We start from the raw sequence: 20,114 nt of genomic DNA, 5'->3' as shown, positions 1-20,114 counted from the left end.
TCAAAAAGCAGGACTATCTATGGTTGATATGTGCTGAAATCTACATCAGTCCTATTTCGCTTTGCAGTTGGGGCTGGAAACATTTGTTTTAGTATTACTAATTCCAGACAATGTCAATAAAATATATGTTTTAAACAAAAGTTAGCACATACACTTGAAAAATATAGAAATATGTGAGAAATAAATTGAATTGTTTATATAGGATATGAAAAATAGCACATTTTTAAAAACAGTTTGTATTGCCATATTTAGTCACTTAATATTTTATTATGCTGGATAAATACATTTATTTTTAGAGTTTTTAGAGGAATAATTATGTATTCTGGCTAGTGGCAATATCTCACTTTAAACACAACTATAATACAGGAAAATAGACAATGGAACCTTTGAGATTTAGTTGAAAATTAGTAATAATGCCACACATTTCATTGGTTGGAGTAGGACAATATATTGGGGAGTATTCAATGTTTGTGTTCTCCATGTGCAGCGAATTATGTTTAGGATTCGCTGCACATTCGCAGGGTTCAGGAGGGCTCCAGCATTCGCTGCCAGCTCTCCCTGTCACCCTATTCAGTGCAGCGGGGGGTCGCTGCCCCTGCTGGTGAAGTTTCGCTGCAGGGAGCCGGGGGACGGAGGCAGGCAGGGGGATGTAAGCCTCCCTGCCTGCCCCAGAATTTATGGGGGAGGGCTCCCGGGCACAGGCAGCAGAGGCTGCCCCCCGGGAATGCTGGCACAGGGGTAGGGAGCTGCTCCTCTGGTTCCACATGTAACAAGCCGGGACCAGAGTGCAGTGAATATATGAATATTAATGAGCGGCTCCTGGCTCCCGGTCCCCTGCTGGCGAATGTGTAAAAAAAAAATAATAATAATTGTTTACAAATAATAAAAATAATAAAAAATATATTCATGTACAAATGGCATGCCCGGTCACAGAAAAAAAAATCTGATTTTTGACACCAAAAAAAAAGCTTTATTTTAAAAGATCACATTCCAGTTCACCTAAAAAAAGATGACGAAGGTAAAACGGAGAATCATGGCAAAAATCAATGGAGAAAGCAGTTCTCCATTTGAGCATTGCATACATTCTCAGCAAATCCCAGTGAAAACCCCACTGAAATACACCAGCGAGCATGAAACGGAGAACTGGCCAGCATTCACGGTTCGCTTTCGGCGAACAGTGAACATTGAATAGGGTGAATCAGATTTTCAGTGAAAAAAATTCACTGCAAGGAGTGAAAACAGCCCGATTCGCCAAAAAAAAATGGTGAATAGGGAGCATTGAATGCTGTCCATTGACTCAAGCTATTTTTTTAAATAAGCATTAATTGCAAACATTACCCATTTTATATAATAAATTGATCTACATGCCTTGTTTTTGTGTTCATTTTATTTTATTTTACTTTTAATTCAAGAAATGTCCCCTTGCTTGTTATTAGATGTTCCAAATAGTTATTTAAACTTCCATATAATATACATCCAGATCTTATATTCTTCTTCCACTTTATTCTCATTATTGTAGATATATTTTTGAGACATAAAAGTTTCTTCTATTAGCTAGAAATGTTGAAAATAATGTTCTACCAAATTCTTCAAATACATAGCAAAATAACTCAAAATAAAAATAATAACCTGAGCTCAAATAACATATGTCTGGACATATTTAAAAAATTAATAAAAGACTATAGTTTTTTAATGACAATCAATATGTTTTTTTATAAATATGTTGACAAACAGCATATGTCCTGATAGTATATTTAACTATCCATTTAGTTTATAAAGCATTTGGCTATGTTTTAACATCAGCACAAATGAAACGTTCAAGATACAGTATGTGCCTATGCACATCCTTGCTGGCGGGTCGCCAGAACGTACGCGCTGGCGACCCGCCAGCAGCCTCGCCAGCGAGGAGACTGAGACGCGCGTGCGTCTCACGCGCACGCGCGTCTCAGTCTCCGTCGCTAGCGTGGCGGAAACCCTGTCCGTCTCCGCCTCAGGGAGACGGACGGGGTTAGGGGGGGGGTTAGGGGGGATGCGGGCAGGCGGCGGGGACCCCGGGTTACCGCCGGCAAGCCGGCGGGGACCCGGGGAAACGTTTGGAAGCGCCGTCGGAAGGGGGCGCGCGCGCCTCTCGTGCGCGCGCGTCCCCTTCTCACGATCGCCATGGCGCTGGCGGGGGATGGCGGCTGGCGACGCCAGCGCCATCCCCTGCAAAGATGGACCCTGACCCATCTGTAAATGAAATATAGCTTACTGCATGTTGCTCACTGACAGGTAGAATGAAGATTGTTTACTAGCATGACTGAACTTTCAATTTTTAAACTGTCTATGGCATAGATTCCTCAAGCTTCTAAAACAGACAAGCGCAGGTGTTGACTATAGCAACCAATCAATGTCTATCATTTTCTATGATATAACAAAGAAAGCTAAAATGTGATTGGTTGCTATGGGCAACACTACCACTTGTTTTTTAAAAACTTTATATCCTAAATACAAGTTTCACCTGAAATGCGTCAAGTCAAGATTACAAAGTATGTTCACGTGTTGATTGTATTTAATGTTTACATTAGACTTTAAAGTGTTAAGCAATATGTACACATGGCAAATTAGGACTAGCATTATTATTATTATTATTATTACTATTATTATTATTAAAATTACACAAAGACAATATAAAACAAGTACATGGTAAATAAGGATAGTTGCATCAGGGGACAGGACACTAAAGCAATTATCAGGGAGGAAATATATACTGTATATTCTAAGAGATCACATAAGAAGAAAGATCCCTGCTCTTGAGAGCTTACATTAATAAGGGGAAACTCAGACAGACAGGAGTGACAAAGAAGGGGTAGATGTGAGCATAAACAGAAGGTTAGGATAAGAGATGGTTGGGTATTATGACTAGTATACATACATGGAATTGATTGCTTAGTGCAAAATGCCTCAGCCATGCCACAAAAAGAAGTTCGATTAAAATATTGCATGAGACCAAAGAATTGGAAAATGCGCTACCAATTGGGATAAATATGGGGTATGTTCCCATGCTCACTACGCTGGCCGTGGGAACACTATGCTGATTCTGACAGGGACGCTACACTGACTACGTAACTGCCGCCGTGAAACTACACAAGTACCCTTTTGGTTTACATGCTTCAAAACAGGCCTGTCTGAGGCCAGCAGATGGTACGGTTAACAGACGATATTTGGTTATTTGATAAATCGTAAAGAATTTGAGACAATACTGAGCCATAAGATTCTCTTTTTTTTTTGAGGTGCAAAGAAATCTGAAAACATTGGATAGAAGAAACAGTGTGATTGAAGGACTTTTAAATTATTAATCATACCATATATTCTCCTCTTCTCGCCTTCTCTGGGGTGGATCGGCTGGAGGGCCTGCGGGCTAGATGGGTGGTGGACCTGGGACCCATTGAGGACGAAGAATGGTCTCATATGCTGAGTTCCCCCAGGGAGGCCACGGCATTTGCACGGTTCCAACAGATTCAGTTATATATCCTACACCAGGTTTATTGGACCCCTCATAGATTGATGCGGATGGGTGGTACCGGGTCTGACACATGTCCCAAGTGCGGGAGTCCAGATGCTGATTTCTGGCACCTATTATGGCAATGCCCACAGGTGCACTCCTTTTGGGAGGCTGTCTTGGTTAGTGTCCGGGACACGGGTGTGCAGGTCCCGCTTACTGGCCCTCGCATCTGTGTCTTTGGACTAGAATTGGAGAAACTGCTCCCTAAATACCACAGAATTTATGTCAATGCCCTCTTCACTCTGGCCCGTGTATGTGTCGCTAGGACTTGGATGGGTCCCTCCCCCCCATCGCATGCTATGTGGGTGGCCCTGGTTAACACCACTATATCCCATGAACGTTTTATGTATACTAAAAGAAACTGCTTGGGGAAATACAATAAAATTTGGAGCTTATGGCAAACATCTGCGCTGTACTTGCAAGACCCATGCCAGTAATTCACTAAAGATGCCTATACCTACAGAGTTGTTGAGCCCTTATCTGTGTTTGAAGCTCGGTTGAAAGTCCTCTGAGACCTTATTTCTTCCTTCCCCCCTGATACCATTGTATACACCACCTGTGATAACCGTTGACCAATGACAAAATGCAAATGTCTATGTCCAAACCTAACAAATATGCTCTATCCTTTCCCCAACTTGGAATAATGTAACACACAAGTAATGTTTAATTTTTCTTCCTTTTATTGTTTTCTTTTTGTATGGTTATACATGTAAATGTACTACATGTAATTTGAAAAACTCTATAAAAAACACTTGATTCAAAAAAAAAATCATACCATATATTTATCCCAATTGGTAGTGCACTTTCCAATTCTTTGTTCATAATGCCATATCCATGCAGGTGGTGATACTGCAGGAATTTAGCTGCTGCTATGGAAGCGCAAAAAACAACCAACCTTGCTATTTGTCTATACTTTTGTATGTAGGTTTGTGTGGAAAGAGAAAGAAAGATAATTGACCCTTTGAATTTTTCATCAATCGAAAAAACATTCTTAGACATTTATATTAAGGCATGCATTATGGACACACACAAGATTGTATTTTAAAAACCTTGTATAAACAATGGGTATATATGAATAAGGCAACCATTAGAAAGGTTGAACTACCAAACTCAGTTTTCCCCCAATCTACTAAAATACATAAAAGTATTTCATACACCTTAAAAAGATGGTGCTTTATTAATCGCAGTTACTCCATTGCTATGATTTCTATAAATACCAATTAGACCAGATTCAACTCCAATCATTGGGCTGTGAATTCACAATTGGAGCGATTATCGGATGACCGCATATTCGCACGGTACACAGTCCATCCATCTGAACACAGCTAGCCTTCGCTTGCTGCTCGCCAGGTGAGTGACATCCTGCGGGCGTTTGGAGGTAGTAATGCAACATTTTCTTGGAGTGCTGCAGTAAACACCAGCATTTCCCGGCCGTTAGGAAGGAGGATTGCTAATGTCATCAGCAGCCTCCTTCTACCCACGGGCAACGCGGCGCCTAGTGAGTCTAGAAAATATTTTTCACCAGAATTTTAGTGAAGAAAGCCATATTGTACTTTTGTTTTCTCCCTCTTTAATTACATTGAAAGTGCAGGGAAAGCCTTATTTTTCCTTTCATATCCAGCAGCTGTCTTTGGATTTTAATGGGGGCTGTTCATGAACAACATTAATCTGAATTAGAGAAGCAAAGTTTATCTCTTTTTTTTTTGTGAAACCTATATGCCTGCATCTTTTTACATGTAGAAATGGAGGGAAAAAAAGGGAATTTACTTCTCGATTTTCACTGCTGTCAGTTCACACTTTGCTCTGCTTCCCCAGCTGGCTTCCCGATCAGCACATGTGTAGAGAATTCAAACATCTTTTACAAGGGCTGCCCCAGCACTTTTAAAATATATAAATATGGCAGATATTACAAAGCAAAAAGTTGCGATATTTTGAGTCCCCTTTCACTGTATTTCCTAAACAGACTTTGTGAAATCTTCCTCCACTAATTAACAGATTTCTGAATAAGCCACCCCAAAAAAGCTTTATCTTTCTAAGTCACAAGCTATTAGTCAGCTCAGACTTCTTCAAAATAATAGATTTTGTTAAAAATTAGGAAGACCTGTCATTCTAGTTTTGCTAGTAGTATGGTCAAATCTATTGCCCTATGCCATGTATTTTATGCAGGGTCAGCTGCATCCTAAAAGGTACCCACATCTATTGTTTTGTTGCAGTTATGTGCATACACGTTTTCTTACTGTATGTAGCTTGCTTAGGCATTTTTCGTTACTCATTTTGAAAACATACAGTATCAGATGCAGAAGAAATGTACATATGATTATGTACAAATGTCTAGCTCCATTGCAAAACAAATCTGTACCCATGAACCCCTCCCCTTTTCTTTAAATAAAAAATTTATAAAAGTTAATGATTAAAACATAATAATAGTTCAGCCAATTACATAATCTTTTAGAATGTTTTTCTTTATGATCTACTTTCATGTGCATTGCTGAAATTGTTGCTTTTGTTCCATCCCTTTTACTCTGCATAAATACTTCAACCAGATGGTGAAAACTTCTACTCTTCAGCAAGTGCCACCACCCTATAATCTCCTTATACAGTAGCGTAAATATAAGCGTTCAGCACTAAGAAGAAGACTCTGTACTTTGGCAATGTGCTACTTTACTTAACTCTTTGAGTGCCAACATCTCTGGGGTAGATGTATGAAGCAGTGATAAGGGAGGAGAACTGAGCCAGAGGAGAAGTGGACCATATCAACCAATCAACACTGACGTAACATCTATAATTTGCATAATATAAAATTATAATGAGCAGCTGATTGGTTGCCATGGGCCACTTCACCTCTGGCTCACGTCTCCTTTATCACTGCTTTATACATCTACCCCTCTGTTAGAGATCTGCAAAATATATGCTAAAAATACCAGCATCGCTCATATTTGTGATATAAATTCAAATAAAAAATGTTGTGTAAAAATAGTTTATATTCCTATATAAGGTAAACATTACAGGTCGTTATAATTAATAAAATGTTTGCTTGCAATTTTCACACCGATTTTGAGAACTTTCACTTGGCACTCAAAGGGTTAAAGGAGGTTCTCTGTTGTTACATGAGGAAATATACTGTACCTTAAAACATGAGGATATATACTGTAACCAAACTAAATGAACTATAGTAATGTAGGATTTCACTTTCAAGTACGCTATCGATTGCACAGTATGCATAGACACATGATGGATACCCAATCTCCTTTACCTTTTTTATATTATTAAAACAAAATATTTAAATTGGCATCACATTTATACAGCTTAGATGTACACATATTGCCTTTGCTTTCTTTAAGAAAATAGAAAATCAGTATTCAGTTTAATCAGACTCATGGGGCTAATTTGATGAAATAATGACATGTTTTGTTACACAATGTTTTATAGCTTGAATATGTTGAGAATGCTAAAATCCTAATCTGTGTTTTATTTTTGACTGCTTTCTGATTGTTATGGAGAACTGTGACCTAAAGTGCCTAATATGTCTAATGCTCTGCTAACATTCCAGGAGAGGCCACCGAAAGGTGCAGTAGCTGTGTTAACAGGATGCAATCATATGAGGCCCATTATGCACAGGATACTGACTGAGCGGGTAACAAGAGAACAAGGCTGTCATGTTATAATGAAAAGGTGTAATTCTGTGCTTTGTATTGTAGCACAGTAACCACAGTACCTAAAGTTGAAGACCAAGCAGGTTATTAGTAAAGGAGCATTACTACAGAAGTGCTGCATGTAAAGGAAAAAACAATAGTCTTGGTTCAGAGGTGGATGCAGCCACTATTGCATCTATATGCTAATGCTGCAAACCCATTGTCATTCAACTGAGACATCCACCAGCTGCCCCTGTGCTTAAAAAAAAGCAAGATTGTTTGCACTATTGAAATTATACAAGCCCAATCGGAGCATAGAATATCCATCCAAACATGACACAGATGTCAGTGCAACTGCATCTTTAGACCGCAGTATGCATTTGGCAAGCCACTCCCCCAATTACCATCAATATATATCCATGGAAATGTAATATATCGGTGTGCAATTTCTGCATCTTTTTACAATTAAGATGCATGTGCTGCACAGCTAGGATGCGCATCAAAAACAACAGCTGATTGCATTTTTATAGCAATACAGTGCCCAACTCTGAATCAGACCTATTAATTGACAATTAATGATTAGTACAGAAAGCACAAAGGGGGTGATTCAGGTAGGTTTTCAAAAGCTAACTCCTTTAATGGACAAAACCATGTGCACTGCAGGTGGGGCTGATGTAAAATGTGCAGAGAGATTTAGATGTGGGTGAGTTATTTTGTTTCTGTGCAGAGTATATACTGGTGGCTTTATTCTCACACTGCGATTTGAATTTCGGTTTGAACACACTCCACTGAAATGTAACTCTCTCTGCACATGATACATCTGCCAAAGCCTGAAGTGCACATGGTTTTGTCCATTAAAGAAGCAGTCACCAACCTGAATCACCCCCAAAATCTGTTAGCAATAAGTAAAAGCCACAATTCATACAAATGGAAGAAAAAAAATTGGGGTCAGCACCACAGAACCAAATTGTACACCGGATCAAAATCTACAGATAAACCAATTCAGAAATTATAGGTAAATGAAAAGTGTCACAATCAGGGTCGGCTCTACGATAAGGCACCAATGAGTCTATCACAAAAGTTGCCACCTCCGCACTTTCACTTAAGGTTCCCGGCAAGTCTGTATTGGTGTGTAGATGGTAATGGATTGGATATGATGAAATGCACTGCAAGTAAGTATGGAAGCTCAGTTAAGTCCCACTAACACAGGCACAACAGGAGTTCACCGACAATCACAGTTTATCAATGTTTTGTGCATCGATACTGACTGGTATCAATAGAGTACTGAAACTTGGGTATGAGCAAGCAGGTAGTGAGCCGTATAGGCTGTAAGCAGAGATGATCCGAATGCAAACCCATGTTGAACCGATGGTACTCCAAGATGCTTGGGAAACTCTTGAAGAGGCTGCTGGAGAAGCTAAGAAGGTTACAGCAGGCACAAGGAATTGGCTGGAACCGACATAGTATCAAAAATGTTTTGATGGGAGCCTGATGTAGGGTTGATGGTGATGGTTGTGAACCCACTTAGAATAGCTTTTAAGCTAATAATAAGCACAATAGATCGGCTGGGACCGATGGAGCAGATGCAGTATACTGGAGACTGGATATCACAGGACCAGATCCGAAGATGCTACTAGGCTGTAGACACCACTGCACTGGCCATTACTTGGTTTTCTCCCAGTATCATTATAAGGATAAGGTGTTGCTGATTGGCTGGAGAAAAATGTCAGCAAAGAGTATCCCGTCATATGATTACAGGCAAGATGGCGGTGCCCATGTTGGGAATTGGAGGGAAACTTGGCATGTAGGCAGCATGGAGACTGCAGAGTTCTGTCAGAGGCAGCGATGTGCAGCATAGTGGTATGCACCAGTGTGACATGATCAATGTCACTAGATGACTAGATGGGCATTGAAAGTCTGCATCATAAACACTGTTTTTTTTTATATAAGGACTTATGTTTATCCTCAGATGTAATCAAAATTGGGTCTGATTATATACTTTCAATGATTGAACTGCCTTCAGGTTGCACATAAAAACATATTTTAAGGAAAAATTTTATTATTGTGGTGTTAACATGAAAATTGTTAGTTGACTTGTTTGAAGTCATAGGAGCCAGCTCTATGGTTGCTGTGGTCGATTGAGCAACCTCTTTTTGCCTCTTCTATGCATGGTATTATTCAGTCATAAAAGGACCAAATAAAATAGTGCACCCCATTTATAAAAGTTAAAACTTATGTTTTAATTTATTATGCTGTTACCATCATTTAAATATTTTAGATGGACCTCTATAGTTCTGTTTACATTAGCCCCCTTCACCCACTTTACAGATACATTGCCAAGGGATGTGGCACATTGATGCCCCTTTCCCATTGCAGCTCAAAAACGGTAAATTGCCGATTTTTCAGTGCAAAATACCGTTTAAGGCTGCAGTGGGAAAGTGCCAGAGTTGAAATACCGTTTAAAGTTAAATGGTATTTCAACCCGTTTTAAAAGCAGAGTCCTACACGCTAAAATAACGTTTTTGAGGCAGTGGGAATGCCTCTTAAACGTTATTTAGTGATAACAACAGGCTACAATTCAGTGATAGGCTGTTGCCTGTGTTCTGACCCTCACCACAACCAGGAAGTTTGTGGGGAGAAGATTGTAGAAGATGAGATGAGCTGCTGGCATTCTATGCCTCGGTAAAATGTTTTGAACAGCTTAAACGTTTTACCTGCAATGGGAATGGTCCTTAAATGGTATTTAAAATGGTAATCTGCTGCAGTGGGAATGCTAATACCGTTTTAAATACCATTTAAGATTACCAGTACTTTAAACGGGTCTGCAGTGGGAAAGCAGCATGAAATGAGACTGTTAACATTACAGAAATAAATAAGCAGATTCAGATTTTTATGGAGTTAATACTTTTTAATTGGCCTGACAATTAAGAGGGAGTTGAAGATAAAAACTTATTGGGTCTAGTAGTTTGAAATTCTGTATAAACTCTCTATGCAGAGACTGCCAATTGTTAGTACAGTTTTATTCTATTATAATAAGCTTATATGTCTTTGCATGGAAAACATGCCAGATTCCCCAGTCCCATATAACTATCAAAATATTTGATAGTTATTTAGCCTATTTTTCAGTTCATTTACATTTTATCTGTAAATAGCTTGGTTTTACTGCTATCCCTGCTGACATAACACAACTCTTGCATACAGAGAAAGCAGTAATAGTGCTTGGGGACCCCTTATTCAGCTTTATTTTGTGTCCTCCATAATTAACAGCTCCCACTGTCATGAAAACAAAGAAACAGAAGTGAACTGAAACAAACAAAATATGCAAGAAAATGAATCACTGCTTCTTTCTCATAGATATGTACCAGAAACCCCATGTGATTCATCACACAGCCTCTGAAAGCATTCATTTAAACTGAAGATTTAGGATGTTATTCTGATTGATGCGCTCCAATGCAAATCTGCGGTGGAGCGCAATGTCTTTATCTGCACAAGTGCATGCGCATGCTCTATGTGCTAGTGGCCATGCCGAACAAAGTGTTAGTTGGGTACCCACAAACAACAGTGTGGGCGTGGAGCGGTGGGCCGGGGCATGCGCCCATGGGGACGCTCTGCGTTTCATGTGCATTCCCATGAAAACACTGCACACTCCCTGGTTAATGCCCCGATGACACAGGTGCCGGGGGCAGCCAGGTGACATCACCGGAAATGCGAGGTGGGCGCGCTTAAAAAGACAAGCAGCGCTGCGAGTCAACCAGAATAAGGTCCTTGGAGTGTAGTGACCCCTTTTCTTATATCATTATTATTTATTTATTTATTAACAGTTTCTTATGTAGCGCACACAGATTCCGCAGCGCTTTACAGAGTATAGATGAACATTCCCATCAGTCCCTGCCCCAGTGGAGCTTACAATCTATATTCCCTACCACATGTACATGCACAGACATTCTAGGGTAAATTTTTGTTGGGAGCCAATTAGCCTGACAGTATATCTTTGGATTATGGGAGGAAACCGGAGTACCCGGAGGAAACCATGCACATGTTACATCAGCCCCACCTTCAGTGCACATGGTTTTATCCATTAGAGAGTGAATTTGCCTTTGCCAGTGAACCAGAATAAACCCTATAGTCCAAGTAAAATAAGGCTTACTGGGGGAAATTTACTAAGATATGAGTTCTATTTCACATGGGATGCAACAATGGGCAACCAATAAGAAACTACTTCTTATTTATTTTGTCCCTTTCTAGAAGATAATAGATAGTATATGATTGGTTGCCCATAGCAACATCCCATGTGAAATAGAACTCCCATCTTAGTAAATTTTCTCCATTGCCTGTAATGACAATTGCCTCTCTTCACCATATACATGGGGATTGTTTTAGAGGCAAACCGGCAAAAAATATATAATTTGAGCAGTATCTTTAATATAACTAAATGATTTTAATAACACATTGCACCTACAATAGAAAGACAATTTTAAAAGCATAAGTCTAATCCCAAGTGGCAAACAGCTGCAGCAGTGATGACCTTCATCCAGGGCACCTCTCTGATGGTGATAAAGTGGGGATGGCAGAGACTACAGTGCAGGACTCAGCAGTTCCACCAATACTTCTGAGTGTTTTTCTGTGGTTCAGTGCAATGAAATGTCTATTATCTTCAGTAAGAGTAGAAGTTATTATAATATAATGTGGCCTGGTGTTATTATATTATCAGCATGTGTGAACATTGAACTAAAACATCTAAGAACATCAAATGAAACTTGGTTCATGTACAATTTATTACAGAATATACTAGTAGTGATAAGCCTTTACTACCTAGAGCTGAATGCCTGGGGTGTTTCACAGTATTTTGCTTTAAGGGGATGTTGGCTGCCAGGATAAACATCTTAGGTTTTTTCATAAAACTTTATTATGTATTACTGAGGGTTTTTTTTTATGTCATCATCTCAATCATTTAAGCCTATGTATATTAGGATGATTGATTAATCATTTGAGTGCCAAGCGAATTTGTCGAAATTGGTGTAAAAATTGGCAAGCAAACATTTGTATTCATCATAATGACCTGTAATGTTTACCTTATATTGGAAAAATAATCTTTTTTTACACAGCATTTTTTAGTTGAATTTATATGACAAATGTGAGAGACGCTGGCATTTTACAGGATATTTTGAACATCTCTCACATAAATGTTGGTCACTCAAAGGGTTAATGAGACTGAATAGTTGCTCAATGTCTAATACAAATTGTAAAAGGTATAATGGACACTGATGCCATTCAAGCGAACAATGACTGCAGTGTTACATTAAAACACAAGACTTTGACCTAACCTACAAAGGTACAGCTTATAGTACATTTCCTTGTTGCTTCCCACAAATACATCCACACCAATACTGTCTCATAATCTGCAACATGTTCTAATTGTAGATTTCAATATAATTGATTTTAGCATTTTTTGATTTGTCTGGCCTACATCCAGTCTGGTATGGTTAAACGTTATTCCCTATAACCCTAATGAGTTGCAGAGCCAGAAGCTACATGTAACTTATGTGTTTTGTCCTTATTTATCAGTGTATTTTATTTTAGCAGATCTACAGTAAAAGTAGTAAAGATGCCAAAATATTCAAACAGAGCCAAAATATATCTTTGTAATAACAGCTTCTTCTTATATAATGAAATTCATACAGTACACTACCAGTATTTCATTAACTTGGGCTAAGTATATGGCTTATGATAAAAATAAAGAGATACACATCAATCAAGTTTGATTTTACACACATGTTACAAACTGCTCTGTGAAATGTTGTCACAAAGTCCCTTATTGTTTGAGTCAGATGGCTCCGAGTGCGGATGGACAGCCGATGGTTGGTGTTTGCGCAATTGCAGAGGCGCATGTGCGAAGCCTCACACGTACGAACACGGCGTGAGGTCCGTGCAGAAAATTATTGTATGGAACCATCCGAGCAGGGGGTGGAGAGGGGCATGAAGGGCTGTTTGGGCTCATTACCATATGCGTATGCCCCGTGTTTCATGGGCGTTCCCATGAAAACGCTGGGTGTACATGTGGTAATGCGGCCATGACGCACGTGTGGGTGACGGATAGCTGAGATAGCCAGAAGTCAGCTGCCCGCCCATATCCCTGCTTTTATACGGAAAAATGTCAGAGTGGTCTGGAGCACTCGGTGCTGCCTGACCACTCGGTCCATCATTCGATGGTTGGCGATCATCGGAGAAAGGGGGAGGTTCCCAAAAATGGAGGAGGTGTTCACATGAAACATCCACTCACGGTCTGTTCGGTCGGCATCTTACCGCATTCGGACGGTGTGAACGATCCGTATGGTAGGTTGGGCTAAGAACACTCGGTTCCTGTCCGAAATACGCATCTGTCCGATTCAACTAAAATAAGGGCCAAAGTTTTTCCCACGTTAGAAGTTTGTTTCCTTATTGCTCAAATATGCAACTTAATTACAATCTATGTGCAACTGAGTCTAAATCTGTAAATGAAGTATAGAGGAACTTGTGCCCTTATTCAGAGGCGTAGCTAGGGTGGAGCCGGCGGAGCACCAGCTCCGGGCGCCGACATGTTACCTGGCGCCGGAGCTCTGCCGCCGGCTCCCCCGCCCTGCTCGCCCGTTCCCCGCTGTGCCCGGTATTCATCTGCGCGGCGAGTCAGCTGCTGAGCCGCACTCCCTGCTCTGTCTTCCTCCTCCCTGCTGCTGCGGCTGCCTGAGGTAGAGATACAGCTGCTGGCAGGCAGGGGGAGCACCTCTCAGGCTTACTGTATGTCGAAAGTGAAACTACAGCCTGAGAGGGGAGAGAGACAGAGGAGCACAACAGCAGCGCCGTGGACGGGCTTTCTGAAGTGAGTGGGGGCAGGGGCAGCCAGCACTGGTCTGTCACTGTATACCTGGACATAATTATTGATCCATACACTGGCAGGTGTGGGGGAGGTGGGCGGGTTGGGGTGGGGGCGGCAGGCATGGGGTGTCTCTGGCTGTTTGTGACAGCTATGTTTGCATTAGGGCAGAAAGACTGACAACTCTGTGTGAGGACCTGGGGAATACATTTCACTGCCTGTCTGCCTAGGCTGTGCTGGAGGGGATCTGTGAATATATGTGACACATGCCTGCCTATGGGTGTGTGTGTGTGTGTGGGGGGGGGGGGTCTGTGACTGTTTGTTACTGCTACTGTATGTCTGCATTAGACTCACAGACTCACTGTTACAAGTCAGATCCCCTTCTAGCTCAACCCCCCAAAAGCAGACGTGTCACATATTCAGACCCCCAACCCCCCTCGCTATAGGCAGACATATCAGACATATTCAGATTCTGAATATGTCTAATATGTCTGCCTATGGGGGGGTGGGGGGTGGGGTGGTGGTGGTGGCTGTAATGCGCAATTTGGTGTGCGGCATCCAGAGGCGTAGCTAGGGCGGAGCACCTGCTGAATGATCTTATGAAAAGTAGAGTATATTGGTTCTAAAAAAATTTTCACTGTACCTGTTCTAGAATTAAATATATTAACTATTAAATTTGGATGTACCATTTTCTTAAGCGGTGTGTAGTATATTGTTAGGCCGCGCCCCCTTTTCGCCATGCAGGTGGGGGGGGGGGGGGGGGAACATGCTCTTGCTCCAGGCACCGTGGAACCTAGCTACATCACTGATCACTGCCCTTATTCAGATCTGATCAAAGTACAAATTTGAGAGACATAATTTTAGAGTTAAATTTGGGTGGGATGTTTTCAAACTGAAATCTAAATTGCAGTGTAAAAATAATGCAGCAAGTATTTACCCTGCACAGAAACAAAAACTCCCCCCGAATCTACACATGTTACATCTGCCCCACCTGCAGTGCACATGGTTTTGCCCATTTTCCAAACAAATTTGTACTGTGATCAGATCTAAATAAAGGCCTAGGTGTGAAAAAAATCTGTGCTATCTGCAATGTTATATGCAATGTTGCATATCACATAAAATACAGATTAGGACTCAGTCATACACAGATACAGTACAATGCAACACAAGTCACAAGAGACAAATCTGGCGTGAAAGCAGTAACATCAAGACATGTTTGGTGCTCTATTCAAAGTCTTAATCTTTCTGTGTTTACGCCTGTACAGCACAGAAAAGCAGGTACATTGTATATTCCTATATGAGCTAGTTTATCTTACACTGTTTCAGGAGGTTCCCTCACCTTCTAAAATATAATTATTATCATCATCGTGCTGTTCACAAAGTTTAAGAACAGTTTCATTAATACCATTTCATAGCATTAGGTCAACAAAGCAAAAAATCAACATGGACAAAATGCTGTAGTCAAAATATTGACAAATTTCATATGAACATAATGTCAATATACTGTAGTAATAATGTCAACATTGGGAATGTTGACAATTCATTGTACTGTATTTGTTAAGGTTATGGTGTGTACACACGGTCAGATGTGCATTCAGATACTAGCCACGATCCAATCAGATCGGATCATGGATAGTATCTGAAGGCACATCAGATTTGCATACAAGTCTGACTATATAGTGCAGGTCTGCACTATATAGTCAAGGCAGACAAGACTTTCTGCCTTGCGATACCTGAACGCGCATCGGAATTGGATCGGGATCTGAAGGGTTAAAACCCTTGCGATCTGCATCCGATTCTGATCCGATGTTGACTATATCGTCAACATCGGAAGGCAAAAAGTACCGTGTGTACACACCATTAGTCTGCAGTTATGGCAAGGTTTAGGCTATGGGTAAAGGTTAGGGCAGGGTTAGGGTTTGTGCTACAATTACCTGAAAGCCCAGCGCAGAGAGGGTCAGGATAGGGTAATAAAAAGTAGCTGTCCAGAAGTGTGCCTGACAACACTCCTTGGCATGCCTGAATGAATATGGGGCAGATATCAAACCATATAAGAGGAATTAGCCAGGGGTAGAGTAGGGTAGGCAGTCACATAAGTTTCTCCAGAATAAACTACCTCAATAAAGCACATGGAGACACAGGACAGGTACAAAAGTAAGACAATTAATTAAGGATATCCCAAGGAGCCCAAGTAGTGCTGAAGGTGAGAGGAGAAGCTGGATAGCAACAGGCAAAATCATCCCCAAAACTGTGGTGATGTATCTGCAAGCAGCACATAATCTCTCCCTGCAGCAGAGCACAACTGATGTTGAACAAAGTCAGGAGAATTGAAACCACAGTGGTGACTAACAGCAGTGATCATGCAGACAAGAGGCATGCCAGGAGAGCAAAGAGTAGAGAGGGAGAGAGAGCATGTGGAACACTACCACAGACCCATATAGAGGTTCATGAAATTCACAGTAGGCAAATTAGATGGTAGGAGCTTTCCAGGCCTTGTCCCCACCATGACTCAGATTTTAATGTCCAGCATTCTTTTTAAATGAGAATTTGTGACAAAATTCAATGATTATTTTTTAATTATTGGATGCAAAGCTAATTACTGTACACCAATTTAGAAATTATATAGATTTTCAGTTTCCAAATGTGTTTATTTTTTCAACACCTATGGACATTCTATTTATTTTATTGGTATATATATCTGACACTTGGAGGTATACCCAATGACTGTAGCTGCAGGATTTACCCTGTGGCTAATTATCAGTGCTACCTTATTCAATTAGCTGCAGGAACCCAGAGGCAGGATTTGTCCTTGCATTTCATGCAAGTGGAAGCCCATTAGCTTTCCCTAGGCAGTAAAACTTGTGCTTAATTGAACATGCCCCTTAGGAACTGATAAAGTGTTGTTAGCAAAATGGATGTAAATGATTGAAAAGTCCACAAAACAGTATCATTCTAATCATGTGCTGTTACTGTATGTCTCAAAATGTTTCTGCTTCTGAATCCATAGCATATGCTCCTTGTTTTGGCCAAGTTGCCATCAGCATTCGTGTGCATTAGCTGCTGCCCTCTAGTGGTTCTCAGGAGGCATTAGTCTCAATAAGTACAGGTTTGCATTGGAGCATATGTGCCAATTCTGTGTGTAATGCAAATTTGCCCAATTTACACTGAACAAACTGGTGTAAGTTCAGCTCCACATCAGGCCTTTAGGGCAATGGTACTTTGTGAAAAATAGTCAATGAGTGAACCTGTAAAATCTGACATCAAGAACATTTTAGCACTGGGGAGTATATTTTTGATCAACATATTTCAATATAACAGTACGTTTTGGTTTATTTCAGCGGTGGAAAGCAGGAAACAGATGTAAAAATATCTTTATTCTGTTGGTTATATATGGTTCTAATGCTGGGCTTGTAGCCAAAGTCTATTATATTCAGTCAGTATTGCACACTCTAGATTTCGATTTATCTCGCTCCATGATTATGCCATCCTCTGGAGTAATGTCCATGCTCTTCAATCACCTTTGTAGATCCTGTGTGGAGTTAAATATACAGCTGCACTTCCTACTGACACAAAAATTAGCTTACCTAGGTTTTATCTTTGTGCACCATCTGTCCAGGTAAAAGAACAAGTCTTTAATCTTAAAACAATATGATTTTAAGTATAAACACAATATAGGACATAAAATACAGGCAGCATTTTGTTTTTCAGGCACATCAGAAAATAAGTCAATTGTTGCCCAATATGATATAGTATTATGGAAACATCTCTGTGAGAAGAGATTAGTGTTATAGTTTGTAAGATTATAATAGAAAAGATCCTCTGGAGTGCAGAATGAATTCCTGCATGGTTTTTGAGAATAGCGTTTTGGAAATAACATCTGTTTTATATGTTGTTGTTAAATTAAATGATATTACAGAATTGCTCAGTGTATGCTTATTGTTTTGTGTCTTTTTATATAAAATACAGTGTTATGTAAGATAACAATAGGTCTTATCTGTTATGAGCCATTTCACACTTTTTATTAGCACCCTATGGTTAATGTGTGTGCGTGAATAACATATAAATGCAGTGAGGGAGATATATTGAACCTTGAAGAGAGATACAGAGAAGAGGAAAAAAAAGTACCAACCATACCACACCCTGCTCCTATTTTACAGGCTGTTTTAAAAAAAAAAGGACAGGAGCTTATTGGATGATACTAATTTATTTCTCTCCAAGGTTTGATACATCCCTCCACTGTATAAAAGAATATATATATATATATATATATATATATATATATATATATATATATATATATTAAGAAAAGGGAGAGGTGCGCTCCATAGTGTAAAACAGTTTTTTATTATAAAACACAAGCTGTGTAAAAGTACATAAAATCAATGAAGACCCGTACCGAGTGGGTAACCGCTGTGGGATGGTTACCACAAGATTCAATATTGCACAACCCAGGCACAACTCCTATCGACTTCCAAGCAGCGCAAGTCCACAGGCACCAGCCGGCTGTACACCACAGGGAAAGGCTCGTCGGAAGATACAAGCGTGGATGGACGTGACAGGGAGAGCCGGGCACAGGTAGAGCTGATGTCCCCAACCCCGCACTAATGCATTTCGTATCAAAACTTCGTCAGAGGGCTATAGAATGTTTCACCTCAGCAAAATGCCGGGCAACAGGCTGATCACTTTTACCATTTTGTAAGGCTGCACGGATGGACGACCGATGCAGCCTTACAAAATGGTAAAAGTGATCAGCCTGTCGCCCAGCATTTTACCAAGGCGAAACATTCTATAGCCAGCTTAAAATATAGAATGATAGATCAAATCCCACCATTAAGACACGGGGGTGATTGTGGGTTAATGCTCCTCAAACGAGAAGCTGAATGGATCTTCCGTCTGCAGGTATTAGCCCCTAAAGGACTGAATTAAAGTCTTTCTTTATCGATGTTCTAATGTAACTGTACCGTATTCCATTGCTTAACCACTGCTGATTACTTACATGTTACTGGTTTTCTTTCAATATATTTCTTTCTATATATATATTGTGATCGCTATTGGAGTGTATAGATAAGACTATAGTGTGCACTAATAATGCCAGTTGCTCTGACCATATTGCCTACAAGTATGTCGACATTTATGCTTATGTTGATATTTATGACCTTATTGATCTTACTATTATAATGTATATTTCTTCCCTATACTGGGGAGGTCAGTATACTTGGATGCTGTTGCTATATTGTTATAATATTGTTATAATGTTGTTGCTATGGTTTTTAATATCACAAACTGACGTGCGCCGTGTGGCTACACAGTGACGTCATGATTCAGCGCCGTGTCAGAGGACAGCCTGCGCTGATAGAATTTTGCACGTGGATGTTGTGGGGATATAAAGTAAGCACATTGTCAAAAAATTTTTGTATCCTGATGAAAATCCTAATAAGATTGAAACGTTTATAACATACTGCTTGCATGGGCGGATTCAGGGAGGGGGGGCACCCGGGCACTTGCCCCTCTGTCATTTCATTTTGGAGGACCAAGGCTTTACAACGAGCCCAGCCACGTGCCTCTAGCCCCCGGGAACCTGAGATATTGCCTGGCAAAGCTGTAACGTTTTCCCCATAGGATAATATGGGACCCGTTAATTCCGACCCCTACCCGGTTCTGACAGTTGTCAGTTCCCCCCCTGGCATTACAGAAGCTTGTGGTTGATTTCATTCAATTTCAAATCGATAGGCCTTTAATATGATACCAGGCTGGTCCATATCGGTCAATCGGTTCCAGAGATATTGCGGGTAATACAATTTTTTCATTTTTGAAATGTAATTTCATGGCTGTTCATGTTATTGGGGGCATATTACTCTGGGACCAAACGTTCCAGTTTTGCTGGACCAAAATCATTCAAAGCCCACTCAAAAGTTCTTCAATATGATACTTATCTCATGTAAATGGGTCAGTTGGTTCCGAAGATATAGCCGGTTAAATGAGATAACTGGTTAAAGGGGGAGGGGTGGTTTTCTCTCCCCCCACACCAGAAAATGCAGGGACTAGGCTGGTGTAAAAGGGGCCAACCTGGGAATGAATTTTCTGGTGT

At 40.4% G+C, this 20,114-nt stretch overlaps 1 protein-coding gene across 1 annotated transcript in view; it reads left to right on the top strand.

The window, feature by feature from the left end:
* Window positions 1–20,114, top strand: part of GRM8 (glutamate metabotropic receptor 8) — a 951,427-nt gene that overhangs the window by 746,971 nt on the left and 184,342 nt on the right. The gene's annotated exons all lie outside the window — the stretch shown is intronic.

The sequence above is a fragment of the Crinia signifera genome, chromosome 4, assembly GCF_055691185.1.
Source record: "Crinia signifera chromosome 4, ASM5569118v1, whole genome shotgun sequence".
NCBI lineage: Eukaryota > Metazoa > Chordata > Amphibia > Anura > Myobatrachidae > Crinia > Crinia signifera.
This window is presented reverse-complemented; position numbering and strand designations above follow the sequence as displayed.